The 19,931-nt window shown below is 42.6% G+C and overlaps 1 protein-coding gene across 3 annotated transcripts in view; it reads left to right on the forward strand.

The window, feature by feature from the left end:
- Positions 1-2,162: 2,162 nt before the first annotated feature.
- SGMS2 (sphingomyelin synthase 2) overlaps positions 2,163-19,931 on the forward strand; it is an 84,987-nt gene continuing 67,218 nt past the window's right edge. For 2 of the 3 annotated variants that reach the window (XM_033106362.1, XM_033106366.1), the window contains exon 1: positions 2,391-2,670. The gene's annotated coding sequence lies outside the window, so the exon portion shown is untranslated. Of the gene's footprint in view, positions 2,255-2,390; positions 2,671-19,931 lie in introns of those variants that run through there. The other variant, XM_033106363.1, reaches the window with a different exon arrangement.

The raw sequence follows: 19,931 nt of genomic DNA on the forward strand, positions 1-19,931 counted from the left end.
ACTCAATAAACACTTGTTGGTTGAGTGAATGACTTAGATACATCCAGAGTAGGAGTTATTATGAGAGATGATAAATACTACAGATATATATATATATATATAAATATATATATATATATATATATATATATATATGTTTTCCTAACTTAATCAGTATGTTTTATCAGACCAAAGAAATATCTGTGAAAATTGATTTACAGTGTGTACTAGTTTAGGGGGAAAAAAAATGACAAGAACACACCTGTCAGCTCTTACTCTCCTTAGAGCATTCAGCATTATTATTTTTGGAGGGTGACTAATCAGGGACTTAGTAAACTTTGGTACGTTGTGAAAATAAAAAGATGCAGTTAAAAAGAAAAGCAAAAGAAATCCCCTCTCTCTGAGATGGACAAGTCTATATTTTTCAAAACAGAAATTAAGATGAATAATTTGCTTTCTCATGTTGACAATGAATAGAATCGAAAAACTTCATGCAACCCAATCACAATTATACTATTACATTTACTGGAGGATATTGAAGTGGTATGATAAAATGACCTAATCATTTATTTCACAACATTTAAACTGAGACCCAGTAGTAACCACAAATTCAGAAGTACCCACTAAGCCTCCCAGAGACCATCCTATGATAGAGCTGCAGGATTTATATCATGCAACAATGCAGATGGGACAGCAGGCTTTCTTTTGATCTTGTTCGCTTCATCCATGTGCTTAGGCCCAAAAGCCCACAACATCATTTTTTAAGATCTGTAGAAAATCTTATTTACGCATATCTCCACAATGTCCAAATATTTGGGTCATAAAGTAGGGAGTAGGTGGGACATTCAGCCAAACTTTCCTGTGGCTGCCCATTAGTCCCCCCGTGTTATCAATGGACGGGACACCCGAACTTCTGATTAGGTCTGTGACTGTAAAAACTGTTGGTCTGAATTTCATTTTACTTTGCATCCTAGCAAATCAATCTGTTTGCTATTGCCTTCTGGGCAAAATGCCTGGGCTTTGTAAAATTAAAAACGATCTCCTATTGAAAAGAAAAAATAGAACCAAGGAAAATAAATTTCAAGTGTTGGTGTTCGCTTCCACAACATTTTCCACAACAATGATGTGGAACCTTTGTTAATTTCAGGAGCATTTTCATTCAGGGGAGAGTCTCTAGAAACATCTTACAGTTGTCTCTTTTGGGCCTGACCTGTGTGTTTTGTTTTTCTGTTACAATTGTGCTTAATTACCATAGACAAATGATTGTTTACCCACATGATGTCTGCACTAGGCACCCAGAGATGCCTTCGGATTATTTTTGTTGTTTATATGGAATCACCCATAAGCCAGTGCAAATCCTAAACTTAATTACTCTGTCCGAAGGCAGAAATCAACAGAAAACATTTCTGTCAATTAAAGTCAATAAAGATTTGGCCAAATCCCCTCTGATTCATCCTGGTTAGAATTTCTGAAGCTGCTATCCCTTACTTTGAAAACTGCCCAGCAGGTGTATGAATAGCAACTCCAAGAAATGTACAGCCTTGACCATTTTAAAAAAGGCAAGACCCCTTCTAAAAACATAACTGCTCAGTTTATCAAAGAAACCACACATAACCTTGGGCCCCCTAAACTGAGGAAAAGCTCAGTGTTCAGTTGAGCAAAGGACTCCTTCACCGTTTATTTTGGTTACGGGTTTTTTTTATCCTTACAGAGAAGCAAATCAATTAACAGGACAAATGACACAGTGGTTAGTCACGAAAGGGAAAGTATTAGCCTCTTTAACTTGGAGCACCCTTCCAGCTCACACCTAGAGTTACCACCATGCGGACTGATGACTAATCGTGCCAGGCAACCCCGTGAGGTTTGGACGCCCACCTCTCTGACTTAGGCCCCGGCAATACCCTTTAAATGACCGCGGGTGCCCCCAAGCCCACTCACATCCACGTCAGGAAGAAGTGCCTGAATAAGGCGAGGTGCGGGGGTGGGGGATCCCTTCCCAGCCCCACCTAAAAGTTGCTGCGAGTGCCACCCAAATAACTTTCCCAGATTGATCTCTGTCACGGCTCAGGGAAGTCGGCTCCGGGCGCTCAGGTTCTCGTTCCTGAGCCAATCGGCCCTTCCTGCCAAGCCCCTCCTTCCCTGCACCTTTAAGGGCTGGGAAAGGGGAGGGTCGGCGGGGATTTTCTTCTTAAGAAGTCGCACCGGTTTTTCGAGCTCGGGTCTGCGCCTGGAGAGCCACAGCGGGGGATCGGGCGCTGCTGCCACCGGGCTAGCGGTGAGTCACTGTTGGGAAATGGAGTGGGCGGGCGAGGGTGTGAGAGAATGAATGATGTCAGGGCGGCGGGCGGGGAGAGCGGGCCGCGGGGCCGCTGTAAACACTCAGCGCTGCGCGGCGGGCGAGCCGGCTGGGGAGACCCCGCCCTCGGCGCGCTGGGAGCCGTCCACGGCGGCCGGAGCACGGCCGGTGCTGCAGCGCCGCCGCGAGCGGCCTCGGGATCGGCGGCCGCAGGAGGGACTCGCAGAGCAGCTTCCCTCGCGGGGCCGCGGCGCGAGCGGGCGAGACCCCGAGCAAACTTTCTAGGGGCTTCGGCCGGGGGTGTGGCTGCGGCAGCGGGCACCGTCCGCTAGCAAATCCTTCGCCTGGAGCTAGTGCCTTCGGCGGGGAGTGTCTGGAGCCCCGGCTGGGCGCGGGTAAGGAGCACCCGGAGAGGCTGGGGAGGAGGATGGGCTGGGAAGACGCGCGTCCTGCGAAGCGCGGGGAGGGGGAAGGTGGATTGCCAACCGGGACGTGGCTCTAATTCGGCCCCCACGCACCCCGCCCCAGGGCATCCTTCTTAGATTTTGCCTGATAGAGAATGGATGTGTGGCTTAAGTCTCCTTGCTCTGAGCTTTCAGCTCATTCATTTGCAACCATTTCGGGTAACTAGCTGGCGTTGAAAGGACACTTTAAACCATAATTGTCCAGAGCCACTCCAGAGGTCAGGGCTAAAGTTCAGGTGGTGGAAGAGGGACTGACTGTCTTTTTCTGTTTGAGAGGCACTTACTGATGATGTGTGAACAGTAATAGCCGAGCTCTGGGCAGCCTACACTGAAACCTTTCGGTGTTTGGCGGTCCAGAGCTACTCCCCTTAAGGGAAGACTTGGTTTCTCCGCGCGAATAGGTGGGAGGGGACCTATCTGAGGTATGGCTAATTGTTAATAACCCGCGGCTACGTCTTCAAGCAACTCAGATGTCATTTCTAGTAATCTTTTATTTATCAATCTTTGCCATTCCTCTATTTCATCTTGCCTGCTCTGATAGGACCTTAACATCATTTTGTTATGTATTGTAAATTTTCGAAGTGATCTGTTCAGTGTCTCTAGGTTGGGTGTAGATTTTGAATTTAAACTCAACTTTTCAAATCCTTGGTTTCACTCCTAGTCTCATCTATGAACGGTGGGTTCTCAGTTGCATTAAACACGTTGATTCAGTAACATGGGACTATAACGACTTCAGAGGATAACAGTGAGGATTGAAGCGCAATGCCTTGGCACAAAGAGGACCCCGACAAATTGTAACTATATATAAGGAATAGTGTGTTCCAGCTGGCTTACCTAGTAACCAATTGATTCCCACAAACTTTCCTACTTGTATAGCTGGGCTGAGGGTTTGGCAAGTTCTTTGGAATGTGAAGTGGTATCTTCAGGAAGTTAAACATTTCAGTGTGGATACCTGAAAGATTTTTGGTTTCCACCTCATGTAGAGGGAACTGCCATTCAGTGTTGAAACAGAGTCGGAGCAGTGGCTGAAAGTGAAAACCTGGAATTTAGAGGAAGATGGGGATGTGTAGGAAACGCTCTACCTTTAACATTTTTTTCTTTTTGAAAAATAAGCTGTTCAAAATTCCCTTTTTATAGCTCTTTGATGATAGTCTTAACAACAGTCTTATGGGTTGAAGTGTTTTTTTATGAGTTAATATTTAATTTGGTTTCTTTAGTTTCGTTTTTAAGTAAAAGTGGTTGACTTATGAACCTGGAGGGAAACGCTTTGATACTTTGTGTTGCTGCCTCCTGTCCTCCCTTTCTTTTCTCCCAGAATCTCATAAAAGCCCTAGGAAAGATTTGTAAGAACCCTAAGCATTTGCTCAGGTGTTATTGAAAACATTTGTTCTTACCATATCTACAACAATCTTTAGGGTCAAAGGTCACGGGAGATTTTTTCCCTCTCCACAGCACCATTATAGAGAGGTCTTGGTCACTGGCCTCCAGAAAACCTGACACTGTCTGGGTAGTGACTTACTCCTGTGTTTCCTCGAAAATAAGACCTAGCCGGACAATCCGCTCTAATGTGTCTTTTGGAGCAAAAATTAATATAAGACCTGGTCTTATTTTACTATAATATAAGACCGGGTTTATGTTACATAAGACCCGGTCTTATATTAATTTTTCCTCCAAAAGACGCATTAGAGTTGATTGTCCGGCTAGGTCTTATTTTCGGGGAAACACGGTAGATGTGTTACTGTGAACAAGTTGCTTAAATTCTCTGGGATTCTTGTGGGACTTTATAAACAAAATATAGGGAAAAATAGAAATAATCTTACATCAATTAAAATAGGCAATGGAATATAAGAGAACTTTTTATAGAAGTGAGACTTTGACGTACGATGTTTGTTTTCTTTCTTTTTTCAAAAAGGAACAATTACTGAGACTTCTAGAGAGTTTCAGGCTAAAGAGTAGCTTACCTACCTTTAGCCAATTTTCTTATGGGGGAATTGAAGCCTATATTCTGAACTACTATCAGATATTCATACTCTTCATTCAGTTGGTGAACCTTTAGTGAGCATGTACTACCAGTGCTAGGATGAAGGAGACTGTTACTGCCCCTGAGGCTTACAGTCCTGCAGAGAGAGCTTTTGACTATGGAAAGGAAAAAAAAAAGAGTCCAAAAGGCGGAGAAGGGTGGGGAGTTGGGAGGAAACAAGAAAGGATTAGGCTACTTTCGACTTTCTCCCACTGATGATGTAGCTCTACATAGTGGCATTCTAATGGGTCTTGAATTGGAGTTCTGAAATTCTTCTGTGGCTGAACAATGTAAGTATGCCTTGCTTTCCTGTGGGGACAAAGCCAGGAGAGCAGTTTCCAGGCTCTCGACCTCACGTGGAAAGGTGCTGGCTTGGGTAGTAGATGGCCATCAGCTGTGACTAGTTGGCCATTAGCCACTAGTATAACTGCTGTGGCTACGCTAGGGGTTTGGTTGGTTGGCAGAGAATTGGACAGCAGATTGCACTTCGTGTGGAGCCTGCTTCCTGTATCTCCAACCCATCCACCAGTGAGAATATAGTGGTGTGAACCCCCTACCCATGGCTCTGTTGGTGTTCCTTTTTGGCCTCACCATATCCTGCGTTCTTGTGCGGGGAGTGGGAGCTGAGTCCCTGCATGACACATGGCACAGCGAGCAGGGTTCCGGCCGGGTAGGAATGATGTCTGACTCTGGGCAGGAGAACATGTAGCCCCCACACAGTGTGTGGTGCCCGGTGGCCACTGTTCTCAGGAGTTGGACCCCTGTGGAGGGGTGGAAAGATGTGGACGGTTCTCCAACCAGCATAGGCTGGAGAAAGCGAAGGTCGTTGCAGCCGTGTGGGCTGGGAGGTGCTTACTGGTGCGGCCCAGATGCGGGACTTGTGGTCCCAGGAGGAAACGCTTGCTGAGTCCTCAGTGGAGGATGCAGGTGAGGTCAAGGTTGTTCCTCACCCCTAGGACTTGGAGGACTTGGAGCCCTCGCCCTGCAGAGAGGGCACACATTGTGAGGCCAACACACAGCCCTGGCGAATGACTGTGGACTATGGGCGGTTGCCTTCTATCACTGATATGATGGACCGCTTGACTGTTTGCTTGGGAACGTACCACTATGTAGTGGAACTGGCGGATGTTTGCTTCCTGTGTCTCGCCCGGCTGCCAGTGAGATTGTGGTGCAGGAAGACCCCTTGTTGGGGTATAGGCGGATGTTTACTTCCTGTGTCTGGACTGGCCGAAGTCGAGAATATGTAAACACCTTGGCTGTGAGCCACTATTGTCCAGCATGGTACCCTGAGAACCCTGGCTGTGCCCAGGAAGTCTGGCTGTGCCAATATATTGCATCCACCTCCAGGTTCCTCACATAGGGCCCCTCGTGGAAGACGCTTGACGCGTAGATTGTGAGGCAAGACCCTGGAGGGGTGGAGTGTGGGGACAGAGTCCCTGAGAGCAGTTTCCAGGCTCTCGGCCTCACGTGGAAAGGTGCTGGCTCGGGTAGTAGATGGCCATCAGCTGGCCGTCAGCTGTTACCAGTTAGCCATTAGCCACTAATATCACTGTTGTGGCTACGCTAGCAAGCATGGATTGCAGCTAGCAAGCGGTGTTGTAGATTGGTTGGCAGGGAAGCAGATGGCGGATTGCAGGTAGCAAGTGACTGTGGGTTGGTTGGTTGGTTGGTTGGTTGGTTGGTTGGTTGGCAGAGAAGCGGAGCACGAATTGCAGATCGTGTGGTGCCTGCTTCCTGTGTCTCCAACCCAGACACAAGTGAGAGTATAGTGGTATGACTCCCCTATCTATGGCTTCGTTGGTGTTCCTTTTTGCCTCACCATATCCTGCATTCTTGTGTGGGGAGCAGGAGCTGAGTGCCTGCATGACATTTATCCAATAAAAATGTTATAAACAAATTTAGCCATTAAGTTAAATAATTTTAAATGTTCCAGGGCAAACTTGTTTAAATGAACTCTGAAGAGTAAATTCAGCTCAACCTAGATTTATTTATTGTGAGCAAAGCATGATGGTAGATTTTTTAAGAGAATAATTACTATGTGTGAATATAACAATTTATTGACAATTCCCCATATTATATATAGTATGATACTTATAGAAGTTTAAAAGTCTAAACAAATCTGCTGCCACCCAGAAAATCACTTAACACTATATCGTCACTTTCTTTTTCACTCCCTGAAAAAATAACGCAAAGAGCTAACATGCATGTATTGAGCTTACTATTTGCCAGGCAATCTGCCTGTTGTTTTATACACACAATCTCCTGTGATTCTCACTCTACCCCTTGAGGAATGCACTATGATTATCTCATTTTTATTGAGGAGAAAACTGATGTAGAGAAATTAAGTAATTTTCCTGAAGTTGCACAGCTAGTAGGTTATTCTGTACAAAACTGGGTATATTCTCTTTTTTCCACCCAAATATGGACATCTTCATATCACTAACATACTCATACATCATCATTTATAATTTTTTATTATATGTTTGCAGCTCAACTTAACCAATCCCCTGTTGTTGGACATTTAGTTTCCAGTTTTCACTATTTTAAGCAACTCTGCCTTAAATATCTTTCTAGCTACGGTATATTTCTGTGCACATCCATGATTATTTTAGTCATTATGCGTTTTAAAAAGTGAATTATAATGTTTAATTTAGCTGCTTTTTTTTTAATACCATATTCAGAGTTAGAAAACTTTCTCCTTTCTCTTTAAAATTTAAGAGTTTTAATTTCTGTGTTCCTTTAGTGTTCCTCATAAGAGTTCAGCAATAGGGTCAACATTCTCTGTGGAGCTTCACAATAGGTCAGTAGCTCACCACACAAGGGATCCATCTGATAAAAACGGAACACACAGGCTCTTAAAGAACTATTATTTATGTTTGTATTGTTATTAGCCCAACAGCTAACTTCCACCATGGGAAGGATAGCAGAATGGAGCAATGCTAATTTTGCCAAGCCGTGCTCTAAAAGAAATTCTACAGTTTGCTTCTTTAGTACTCAGTAAGATAGGCAAGTTAAGTTTTCCAGATATTGCATTAAGCAGGTTTAAAATAAGTTCCATCAATTGTAAGTAGGTCACCTTTTAAAAAACCTTACACCTTTTTGTTTGACCTCTTGAAAAGCGTATCAGTGATAAGACATTTTGGGTTGATGTAATGAAAGTTCAAGAAATTTCTATTAGCTAATTTTCATTATGGGTATAAAGCGTATCTTCATTTAAACATTTAAACACTCTCATGTTTTACTATAATATCATACCCTCTTCACGACCCTGAGTCAGAATTTTCACTTGGGTTTATTTTTTCACTTCTAATGCTAGTTACTTTGTCCTTATGGATTTGATATAGGATGAGTGGTGTTCAATTCAGTCTCTTCATATAGAAACCCAGATCAGTTCAATTTATTAATTTCTAATAATGACTTTTAATTCAAAACAGAATTTAAAGAAATAGTTAATAGAATTAAAGTGTAAATACCCTGTTTCCCCGAAAATAAGACCTACCTGGACAATCAGCTCGAATGCGTCTCTTGGAGCAAAAATTAATACAAGACCTGGTCTTACTTTACTATAATATGAGACCAGGTCTTATCTAACATAATATAAAACCAGGTTTTGTATTAATTTTTGCTCTAAAAGATGCATTCGACCTGACTGTCTGAGTAGGTCTTATTTTCGAGGAAACACGGTAAGATAATCAGTTATTTGCTGATTGGTTTTTTTTCCTACTGCCAAACCCTCATTTGATTATTTGCTTACAGTTCAAAATTCAACCTTACAATTTTGTGTCTTAGTTTGATAGTGTCACTTAAAACTTTCACACCAAACTTGTGCACATTCTTAGATTTTTGATTTTTTTGAAGAAGTATTGACTGGATTGAATGTCTTATTGTACAACTTTTCTTTCAGTATACCCCTTTGTACTATTAAAAAAAGAATAAGTAAAACCACATACTAAAATTGTTAAAGCAGAGGGAAATGAAAGGAGATGAAAGGTAACAAATTCAGGGCCCAAGAGGTAGAAAAGACAGCTAGCTACCAAAAGTCAGGTCAAGTGAAAGAAGGGCCCTCAGGTGTGTTCCACTTCTCTGTCTGGTAGTGCCTGTGCTGAGACTCCTGTGTAGTGATACATTTCCACTGTGGAAAGAGATGTCCAGATGTCAAGACCAGCCTCAGACAAAATTGAGCAGGAGCTGAAATAGCCACCTTAGACATCCTCAATTCTCAGTTTCCCTGGCATACTTGCCTGCACCAAGAGAGTGCTCCAGGAGACTCTGAATAAAGGCAAATCACTATCCAATTGAAACCGTGAAACTGGAGACATCAGATTTCTAAACTCAGGGAATAAGCAATCACCTCTTTCATTGAGATGATTAGAAATGCAAAATACATAAGAATTAAACTTTTAAAAAGCTTTTCCACAAATTGGGAGGGACTGACAGGAGGGGCAGCCCTGAATGTGGAAAAAGAACTGCAGAAAGAAAGACGGGACACTGCTAAAGGCAGATTCTGTGTTTCTGGAGGGGAGTATGTCCTCTCAAGGCCTGCTGGGAGCGGGCTTCTCCTGTTGGAACTGGGGTCATATTGTATGATCCTGGAGGGGGTGGTAAGAGTGAAAATGTGTGTCGGGCATCTCTCAGCTGCTCTGGTGAGAATCATTCTGAGAAGCCGCCTCTTGACACACACCCCACCTCGATGGGTTAAGGATACTTTTCCTTACCTGAGAATTCCTTTAATTATGTTGTCTGATTTAACGCCTAGGGAAAATGTGGAGGAATGCATTTTTTAATTTAGGGGTAGGGAGGAGGGTCGAAGAAAGAATACGTGGTTTTGGGTCATGGACCACTTAACTAATTGTTAAGTGCCCATGCAGGGATACTTACAGATAGCAGCCCATCTCCGAAAAGAAGTAGAGACCTTTCATGGAAAGATGGCAGCAGGAGTTGGAAGTGAAGGTAAGCCTTTGAAACAGAGGGTCCAAACCGAGAGATGCCAAATGCTCAAGTGGTTCTCCGAGCCTCATGTACAGAGCTGGAGGTAGTGTGGTAAAATGTGATGGTTACGTAATGATAGATGCTCTGAAATAGGTACTAGTGAAGATCAAATGAAATGCTCTCTTCATCCTTGGACAGCTCTGCAAAATAGAAATTGTGTTATCTCTATTGTGGAGGTAGAACCAATCTAGAAAGCTTAGTGTACTCAAGGCTGCCGTGCTGGTAGGAGGTGGAGCAGGGCGGGCTGTGAAGCCAGAGCCAGCTGATTCTCATGCCCAACGCGCAGCCCAAGATCCTTTATGGCTTTCCATCATCTCTCCACTCGTTTTGGAGATAACGGCAGTTTTGTTGGGATGTATTTTGATACGGGACTGTGTGTCTATCACCCTATCTCCTGGAATGTGTCTCTGGTCTGTGCTTCTTTAGGGTCATGAAGTAATGCCGGAAAGACAAAGGCCCACTGGCTTACGCCAGCGTGGACTGGAGTCCCAACACTCCTGCCACTCACCGCTAGTGACCTTGAGCAGCGTCCTCAGATGAACCTCTATTTCCTGGCTGTAAAATGGAAATAAAGTTGTATTTACTTCATCAGATGACCATATGAATTGTATAACTTTATGTGCGTAGAATATTGAGAATAATGCCTGGTTCGCAGTAAATAACTGAGTGGCTCAGTTATTGTTATTATTATTACTTTTTTGCATATGAGCTTGTACCTCTAATTTTTACAACAAAGGGTTCAATCCTATTCCCTGAAAAATCTAATTGTTATTTCTCATTAAGGTGGCTTGTTTCTTTTGTAATAGAATAGCCATTTGTCACATCTTGCCTGTACTGGTAGGGTCTGGATCCTACCCCTCATCCTCCTATTATGCAGGACTCAGTTCCCGCTCCCCACACAAGAACGAAGGATATGGTAAGGCCAAAAAGGAACACCCACGGAGCCATAGGTAGGGGAGCCATACCACTATAGTCTCCTGGCGACTGGGTTGGAGACAGGAAGCAGGAGCCACACGATCTGCAATCCGCAGTCTGCTTTTCTGCCAACCACACTTGCTAGCCGCAGTCCGTCCTTGCTAGCTTAGCCACAGCAATTATATCAGTAGCCAATGGCTAACTGTTACAGCTGATGGCCCTCTACTCCGAGCCAGCACCTTTCCTTGTCAGGTTGAAAGCCTGGAAGCTGCTCTCTGGGACTCCATCCCTACCCCTCCCCTCCTCCTTTCCTTCAGGGTTAAAATAAAAATACTGAAGTCAATTGTACGCTGCCATTGAATTCAAGAACTTTCATAAGAAGTTTATAACATCAGCTGTGAATGCGGAAAAGCTTTCAAAGCTGCAATCACAATATGCCGGCTCTCTCAGCAGATGCTGGGAGCGTTAGTGCAGTACAACTGCGACTGTCCCTTCCGGAGCTCAGCCTTCTGAGGGGTGTTGTACCATGAACACCAGTGTCCCAGAAAAGGCGGGGGCCATTAAGAATCACAAACCCTACTGTCCTCCCCAGTGTTGTGTGTCTTTCTTTAGGAGGCCCGGAGACTATTTAACACAGCTGCTGCTGTTTTCAGAGGTTTGCATTTGATCGTGAGTTGCTTAAGCATCTAGTTATTACCAACCCCGTAGTTACTACCAAACTTTAATAGCAACAAAGGGCATTGTTTCTGTGAAATTATATATGTACATATATATATAAAATTATATATATATATACTATATATATGCATACACACATGTGTATGTGTCTATATAATATATCCTCTATGATGGATTAGTTAGTGCTAAGAAGTACATTTCCTTGGAATATAGCTTGATTGGCATGTTATAAGCAGCAAGCAGGAACATTTAAAATTTAACAAATACTTATAGCGCTCACTTTGTGCCAAGATTTGTTTTGAGCCTTTAGAACTGTTAGTGACTTACTACTCCTAAATCAGAGTGAGGCAGATATTATTATTTGAAACACAGAGAGGTTAAGTCACTTGGCTCAGGTCACACAGCAGAATTAGGTTCTAAAGCAGACACATTGGCTGCGGAGTCTAACCACTGCACCGTCATGGAATCTGGCATGTGCCTCCCAGTTTGGACCTCATTTGTGTCCTCACACTTGCAGTTTTATCAAGGGAAAAGTCACACCTGTACAAACGTCCATATCAACTACTCATGTGGAGGAGTACAACTAGGTCATATATTTCATTATCGTCACTGAAAGCTGCTGACACCCAATTTTCAGTATGGTATTGTCAAACATTTCTCTCGAAAGGCTCTGAGTGTTCTTTCTATTGGGCCTGGTTGGGAATCTGGGAAAGGAGCCGTGCGTGCTCCCATCGCATGATCAGCACACTCAGCTCAGCAACAAGAGCTGCCGTCTTATGCCTGCTGTTCTTACCAACCATCTTTATTACAGTAGTCTTTCACCTATTGTAAATTAAAATAGTTAACTATCATGATTTGAGGAGAGTAGCTTGTACCTGTGAGGTTTATTTGGCTGCTTTCTATTTACTATTGAAGACGGTGGTAGGCCAAATAATGCCCCCTCAGCCCCCAAAGTTGTTCACATCTTAGTTCCCAGAACCTGTGAATCTGTTATTTTACACGGTAAAGGGTAATTAAGGTTGCAGATGGAATTAAGGTTGCTAATCAGCGGATGTCAAGGTATGGAGATTATCCTGGGTTATCTGGGTGACCCAGTGTAATCACAGGGCCCTTATAAATGGAAAAGGGGAGCAGAAGAATCAGAACCAAAGATCAACTATAAGTGAAAAAAAAGAACCAGACGTTAGTTGGCTTTATTAGAAAGACTTGAGCAGCCATTGTTGGCTTTGAAGATGAAAGGGGGCCATAAGCCAAGGAATGCACTGTCTCTAGAAGTTGGAAAAGACAAGGAAACAGGATTCCTAGAACCTCCAAAAAAGAATGCAGTCCTGCTGACACTTTGATTTTAGCCCAGTGAGACCAATTTTTTACTCTGGCCTCCAAGACAGTAAGAAAATAAATTTGTGTTGTTTTAAGCCACTAGATTTGTAGTAACTTATTATAGCAGCAACAAGAAACAAATACAGAGAGTTACTAGAAGGATCTATGTTATGATTTGTTTCTTATGCTAGCCCTGGGAAAGGACTACCTAATCTCATGATATATTGTTATGGACACGTCAGGCATAGCAAGTGTTTACATTTTGAGAGCTATTTTATTTTACATGTAAAAGTAACCACTTTGAGGCTGCGGGAGTAAACTTTTGATAATTCTATACCTTTCTGTAACTAGCAAACATTTAACATGACATTACCGAGGTTTCAGCAAAAGTCTTATTGATTCTGGAGCCAGTCGAGCCACCTCGGGCCTTTTTCATTAGAGTTGCCTAACAGAAATGTGGTTCTGTATCCCAGATAGTGGTCACCGTACCCTTGCATTTATTTGCGATAAGATGGTAGCTCAAATGTGGTGGCCGTGATGGTGGTGGAGATTATCACATGAGTTTTGACTTCACGTGCCCTTTACATTTTTTTTAAGTCTTTTGTTTTGTTTGCTCTGCTTGCCTAGCAACATTGTTATGAATTCTCTGAAAGCAATGGCACATCTATACAAGGGCTTCCCAAATTGTAATGACTTAAACAAATAAATGGTGGTATCATTCATTGGATCATCTGTAGTAAGTACCTAGAGGGCAATAGGCCCCCAGAGTAGGTGACATCGTGGAATGGAAGTGTCAATTACTGAAGTTAAAAATAACAAGAATTATCGTCATGGTTAGAGTTAAGTTTTTTTCCTTAAGAAATCCTCCAATAACAGTCTTACATTGTGATTTGGAAACAACTTCCTTCAGTTAAGGGTCTCCCAATTGTACAATGTAGAAAGAACACCAGTGTAAGAAATAAAATCTTGGGACTCTTCCTGTCTTGAGAAATGAAATAATGGATAATGTAGGATTTCTTTTTATAATTTTAAGGAAATATGATGGAGACTTAGCTGAATGGTGTAAATATATGTATAACAGTTTCTAGGGGGGAAGAGACTGTCTTGTATAGAAGTATAAAAATATGAGAAACTCTTAAATCCATGAGATAAGATATTTTCATATTTGTAATTCTTTTAAATATACCCTTTTTAGATCTGGAGTCACTTTGTTAGTTTAGGGGAAAATAAGTAAATCTGTATATATGTGTGTGTGTATATATATATATACACACACACATATATACATACACATGTATATACACACATATATCCACATACATCATATACATACATACAGTTATATACAGGCAATTTCCTCTTATAAATGTGAAGGTTTAGAAAGAACTCAAATGATGTGAGCGAAGGAAAGTTTTGGTCTATGTTCCAAAATGCTCTCACAGGAGATTTTTCTAGCTCCTCACTTCTCATGTCTAGAAAGTTCTCAAGACAGGGCTCTATGGGGGTAGCGCTCCACAGGACTCTCTGACTCAGTTACTTACATTTTATCCTCATCAAGCAATTCTTGATTAGTAGCTTGATTTTCCCTGCCAGGACCTCCATAGCAGAGGTTACTTGGCCGTGCAGGTGGCCGAGTAACTTCCTCACTAGTCTTTCTCTTCCACCCATCATTGATAAATTAATAGATCATGTTGCGTCTTTTGTTAGTACAAATCAGAGCACCGGAGCTTATCTCTCCTGGGTGAACTGATGAAATAGTTTCTGAGCTTGCAAAGCCCAGACCCTGGACCCGTTGCTGACCTACCCCTAGTTGGTAACCAAGCCCTAAGAACCCAGTGCTGTCTAATGGAAACATAAAGCGAGCCACACGTGATAGCCACATAAAGAATTTGAGTTTTCCAACAGCCACATTGCAAACAGTAAAAAGAAACAGGTGACATTCATTTTAAAAACATATTTAACTCAATTTATCAACATGTTATCATACCTGATAGCAACTATAATCAGTATAAAAATGTTTACATTTTTTCCTAAGTCTTCAAAATCTGGTGTGTATTCTGCATTTACAGTGCATCTCAAGCTTGGACTGGCCACATTTCAAGTGCTCGATAGCCATGTGTGGCCAGCAGCTACCGTACCATGCAGCTCGGACCAGCCTTATACTTAAGGAACAGTACCCTGCATGAATCTGAGGATAATCCCCTAATAGTCCAATGACTTTGGTCTGTTATATTTAAAAACGGAATTATATCATGGAGTCGCCTTAGTGAGCAACAAAGAAAACTTGTTCCGGTGCCTTTTGCTAGAACGAGGGAACAGGCTGAGTGGTACAGAGAAACATCTAAGGTTATCTGTCACGTAAATTTCTGAATTCCGATGCCTGGAGGGTGTCTGGGCCTATCCATGAAGTATTTAGAATATTAGATTCATGCATGTAGGAAAGATGGCTATCGGATGCCTTTGTGAGCTATGATACAGCAGGATGTGTGCATCGTCTGACTTGGTCTCAGGCCAGTGCCTCACACCTGTAACTCCTGTCACCTCACTGTCTACCTGTTTATCCACCACCACCTTCCCCCCACCCTTGCCTGTTTATATACGTACTGTGTGCTCTTGTTCACTTGCTTATTGTAACAAATTGGGAAGCAAGGCTACTGTAAAACCTAGATCAGAGAAATCATTACTTGATATCAAATATCAGTCTGCCAGGAACAGATACGAGTAGGATGTAATAAGACACAGGCAAAATATGAGAGAGAGGGAGAGAAGGGAAGAAAGGAAGGAAGGGAATAGTGCAATTCTATGGGGGGTCGGAAATAACTAAATGCCCAGGAAGGATTTCATAGCAGAGGATTTTATAGCAAAAAATCCCCCAGCCACTGGGCAAGCCACTGTTCTCACGATGGGTTGCTTTGGATTTCTAAACGTATTGATCAAATACCTGTACTACATAGATGGCTGAAACAGAGTCCAAGCCCTCCTTAATTCCTTCTGAAATTGATTGATTCATTCACCCCAATTTTTCAAGCACTTGCTATGTGCTGGACATTCTTCTTGATCCTCGGGATTCAGTGAACAGTAGCTAAGGAGTCTACCCTTATGGAGATTGAGTTTCTGTGTTGAGAAGGGAAAAAATGTTGGAAAGGGATGTTGAGCAGATGGTGAGTAAAACGAATAAACAAGCCAAATGCAGATTTGGACTTCTTTAAAGGAAATATGGTGACATAACAGTGAGTGACCGGGGAAACCTGCTCTTCTAGCACCGTCAGGAAAGATTTGTTGGAAGAGGTCAGTCTTGCACTGAGGTGTGAAGGATAAGAAGGAGCCAGCAGAGGGAACAGCGTGTGCGTCTGCCTGGGGAGGGAAAGTGCCTGGTTACACAAGGAAAGGGAGAGAGGCCAGTCTGGCTGCAGTGTCTGGGCAGGAGAGAGTAGTCACAGCTAAGGTGGCAAGGCCGGCAGGACCATGTGGCATAGGGCCTGCAGACTTTGTGAGGCGCATGAGTCTCCTTTCAAATGCAATGAGAAGGCATCGTGAACTGATCCAAGGAGAGGGACATGATCTGATTTCCATTTGTAACATCTTTCTGGCTGCTGGACAGAGTGGACTAGAAAGGGCCAGAGTCGAGGCAAGGAGATGACTTATGAAGCTATTGGCAGCATTCTACATGACAAGTGACGTGGCCTGGCGTAGAGTGGCAGTATTGCATAGATTTAAGAGGTTTAGAGATAGAATCAAGAAGATTTATGAATACATTTGGATGGGTGACGTGAGTGAGTAGGAGAAATCAGGCAGGACTCCTAGCGTTTTGGTGGGTGACGGGATTGCAGGGAATAGAGTTCTGTTTCGGCCATTGCTTAATTTTAGTTGCCTATGAATCATCCTAACGGAGATAGAGGTCAATGGCCCACAGTGACTGAGAGACCTACATTCAGGGACAAGCTCAGGGCCAGAGTTGTTTCAGCATAGAAGTGGCATATACACTTACGAGAAATCTAGAATCACCAAGGGAGAGTCTGTAGGCAGAGAAGAGAGAGGGAGATCGGGCTCTGAGGAATAATAGCGTTACTAGATCAAGTGGGAGACCATGGAGTAACCAGTGAGGTAGGAGGAGGACCAGAGGTGCCAACCAGAAGCACGTGTTTAAAGCAGGATGGAGTAATCCGTTCTGTTGTAAGTGCTTGAGGAGTTGAGTAAGATGAGGACACAGTGCTTGTTGGGTTTTGCAACGTGGAGGGTTCCTTTAGTTGGTGATCTTGAGTCATTTTTAGAGGAGTATTAAAAGCACAAATGAATTGACCTCCAGCATCCCGCCTGGAGCTTTCCTCACTCTCCCGTCTCCACTTCACTCCTGTGGGCTAGGTGTCCCCTCTTTGTTCCAGAGTACTTAGGCCTTTCTCTGTCACAGGACTACCATATTGTAATATGATTTTCTGTTGAAATTATGTTCCTTCTAGACCAGGGGTGTCCAAACTGCGGCCCACGGGCCATCTGCGGCCCATGATCCATTGTTAATTGGCCTGCAGCAAATTCTAAAAATATTTTTAGTTTACTTAAATAAACCAGGTGAGGCAATACGTACTTCACCTCGAGTGAGTGGCCCGGCTGTTTGTGTATTTTGCCGCATATGGCCCTTGGTGAAAAACGTTGAAAGAAGTTTGGACACCCCTGTTCTTGATTGAGCTCCTTGAGGGCAAAATTTATACTTTTTTTTGGGGGGGGGCGGGGGTGCGAGGGTATTTCCTAGCATGATATAGACACTCAATACATGTTTTCTGAATTAATGAGTTGAGTATTCTCAAATGCAACTTTTTTTTGCTTGTACTGAGTATTTACCCCGGTGTTGTGTCAGGCAGAGGTCAATGAAGAACCCAATTGTCCTGATTTTCAGTCTGCGGCCCTCTGCCTTCTGGGCCATTGCCCTGCCTGAGCTGGGGATGTCTTTGGCCCAGGATCGCCCCGCCTTCTTCATCCCTCCTTCCTCCTCCCCACTCCCTCCCACTTCACAGTTGCCAGTGATTGATTTGGAAAGCTCACTTAACCCTAGTCTTAGCTTCAGGCCTCTCTTCTGAGACCCTGCACCTTCTTGGGAGCCACAGATGAAAACTTATGGAAATCACTTCTTCTCTATTTCAGAAACCTCATCCCTTCCACACCTCTGTTCTTCTGGTGAAGTCGACGCAGTTATTCCATGCATGTCACCATTTTTGAAACTTTTATTTGCGTTGTTGCACACTTAAGTATCTTACAGTAGCAACTGACCGTAGCAACCTCAAAGTTTTGGCAAGTTTTTCTTTTTTTCCCCCTTGGTTGTTATTTTCCCACCAAAGCTGTGGAAATGTTGTGGGGTTTTTTGTTTTTTGTTTCCTACACTGCTATCGCTTTGTTTTCCACTGCATTATCCTCCTGTGGCAACACCCCAATTATACTAGTTGCTGTGGAGATATTAAGTGTATTGCTAATAATGGAAGTTATTCCTTTAGGTGGAAGAAGAGAAGCAAGAGGAGGATATAAATGTTGTTTTTGTGCAAATGTTTCCTAGTAACAAAAATAACTAAGTGGTACTAGAGACTGGTGCAGAAATGTCTATGGGGTTGGCTTATGTTTTTAGAAAAGATTGTTTTTCTCAATTAAAGAAAATATTGATTTAAGCGTCTGGTCCTATTAGAGATTAATTCCATATTTTAATAATTTACTATTCTTTAATTTATATCCTTTGTGTAATAGGATGTTGCCTCATAGGGACAAAATCTTTTGTGGACTTCATCATTCAAAATTCATTTCTTAAAACCTTTGATTTTAAAACTTTACTAAAGGATGCACACATTTTAATATTGTTCACCTGACTTTTATTTCCTGAAATCTTGCAGTTTTCCATGGGCTCTATTATAATTAAGGTGGTTATGTGTCCTGGTTTGCTCAGGATAGTCCCCGTGTATACCTGTTATCCGGGTATAATTATTAGTAAGACTCTCTTTCCACTCTCAAAACTGGCCTGGTTAGGATGTCAAATTATATGGTCACCCTAATTCAAGACCACACTAATGGAAAACTTAGGGAATGGAGTATATTTTGTTTTAATCCACATAATTTTTATATATAGATATATATGGATATATGTGAATTATATACATGCATGCACATACACATACGTGTATGTTTTTTTACCTTTTCCAGCTAAACTTATAGTTTAAAACTTGCCAAATGTCTCTAACACTGTAGAAAGACATATATATATGTGTGTGTGTGTGTATATATACATATATTTATACACACACACACATATATATATATATATATACATATATTAGTTGTAAGCATGATCTCCTCATGCTATATTTTCACTAAAATTCATTTCACTATAATAGTGCCTGACCTGGCTCCTCGTAACTGGGCAGAAGCTATTTTCAGGGGGGATAATAATGTCCAAATGTTACCCGTTCTGTTTTGAAATGACTCCCATATCTCAAGTTTGCTTTCCCTCTATCTAATGTACTTACTTGCTCACCTCTTGTTCACATTAGTTTTCTGCCCCCACCATATGGAATGGGTACATACCCTCCACTGTTCCATTTGCCTCACCTCTCTATCAGCAGCTCAGTTAATCATGTCCCTGAAACAGCCACTGGAATAAGAAAGGAGCGATCTTTTAAATCTTGGAGAGAAAAATAGGCCATTTTGATATTCAATCTTGCATTTAAAAAAATACGCACATTCCTTCCCCAACCCATTCCCCTTAATAGCAAGTTTATTACAGTAAAAACTCTAAAAATCACACTCAACTTTTTATAATTTATCAAAGGTTTGGGGAAAATTCTCTGGCAGGTTATGCTCTGGGGCCAAGGGGATCCTTGCAGGGGTTTTAAAAGAAAGTGAGAGTTAGTGAATTGCCAGTGCTGGAGACCATCTCTTGGGGTTCATCTCTAGAAAAGGGTCCTGATACACCCTTTAATATGTTGGGGGAATAAAAGTTGGAGAAGGGGAAGGACTTGGCAAGAACCTGCGAGTACCTATTTTGTGCCAGGCTGAGTAAACCAACATCCATGGTCCCTCCCCTCATGGAGCCTGCCATCCAATTAAAACAGGGAAACAAGGACTTAACTACAAATTGTGAAAGTGGATCAGCAGTGCTGACAGAGAATGAGAGGGGAGCCCTCCTACGTGAGTGCTCAGGAAAGGGTCCCTTTGAGGAAGGAACATTAAACTTGCGACGTGAAGGATGAGAAGATACAGTTGGACTCCAACCCTGTTATGGTGGTGGTATAGCAAG

Source organism: Rhinolophus ferrumequinum, chromosome 5 (genome assembly GCF_004115265.2).
Source record: "Rhinolophus ferrumequinum isolate MPI-CBG mRhiFer1 chromosome 5, mRhiFer1_v1.p, whole genome shotgun sequence".
Taxonomy (NCBI): Eukaryota; Metazoa; Chordata; class Mammalia; order Chiroptera; family Rhinolophidae; genus Rhinolophus; species Rhinolophus ferrumequinum.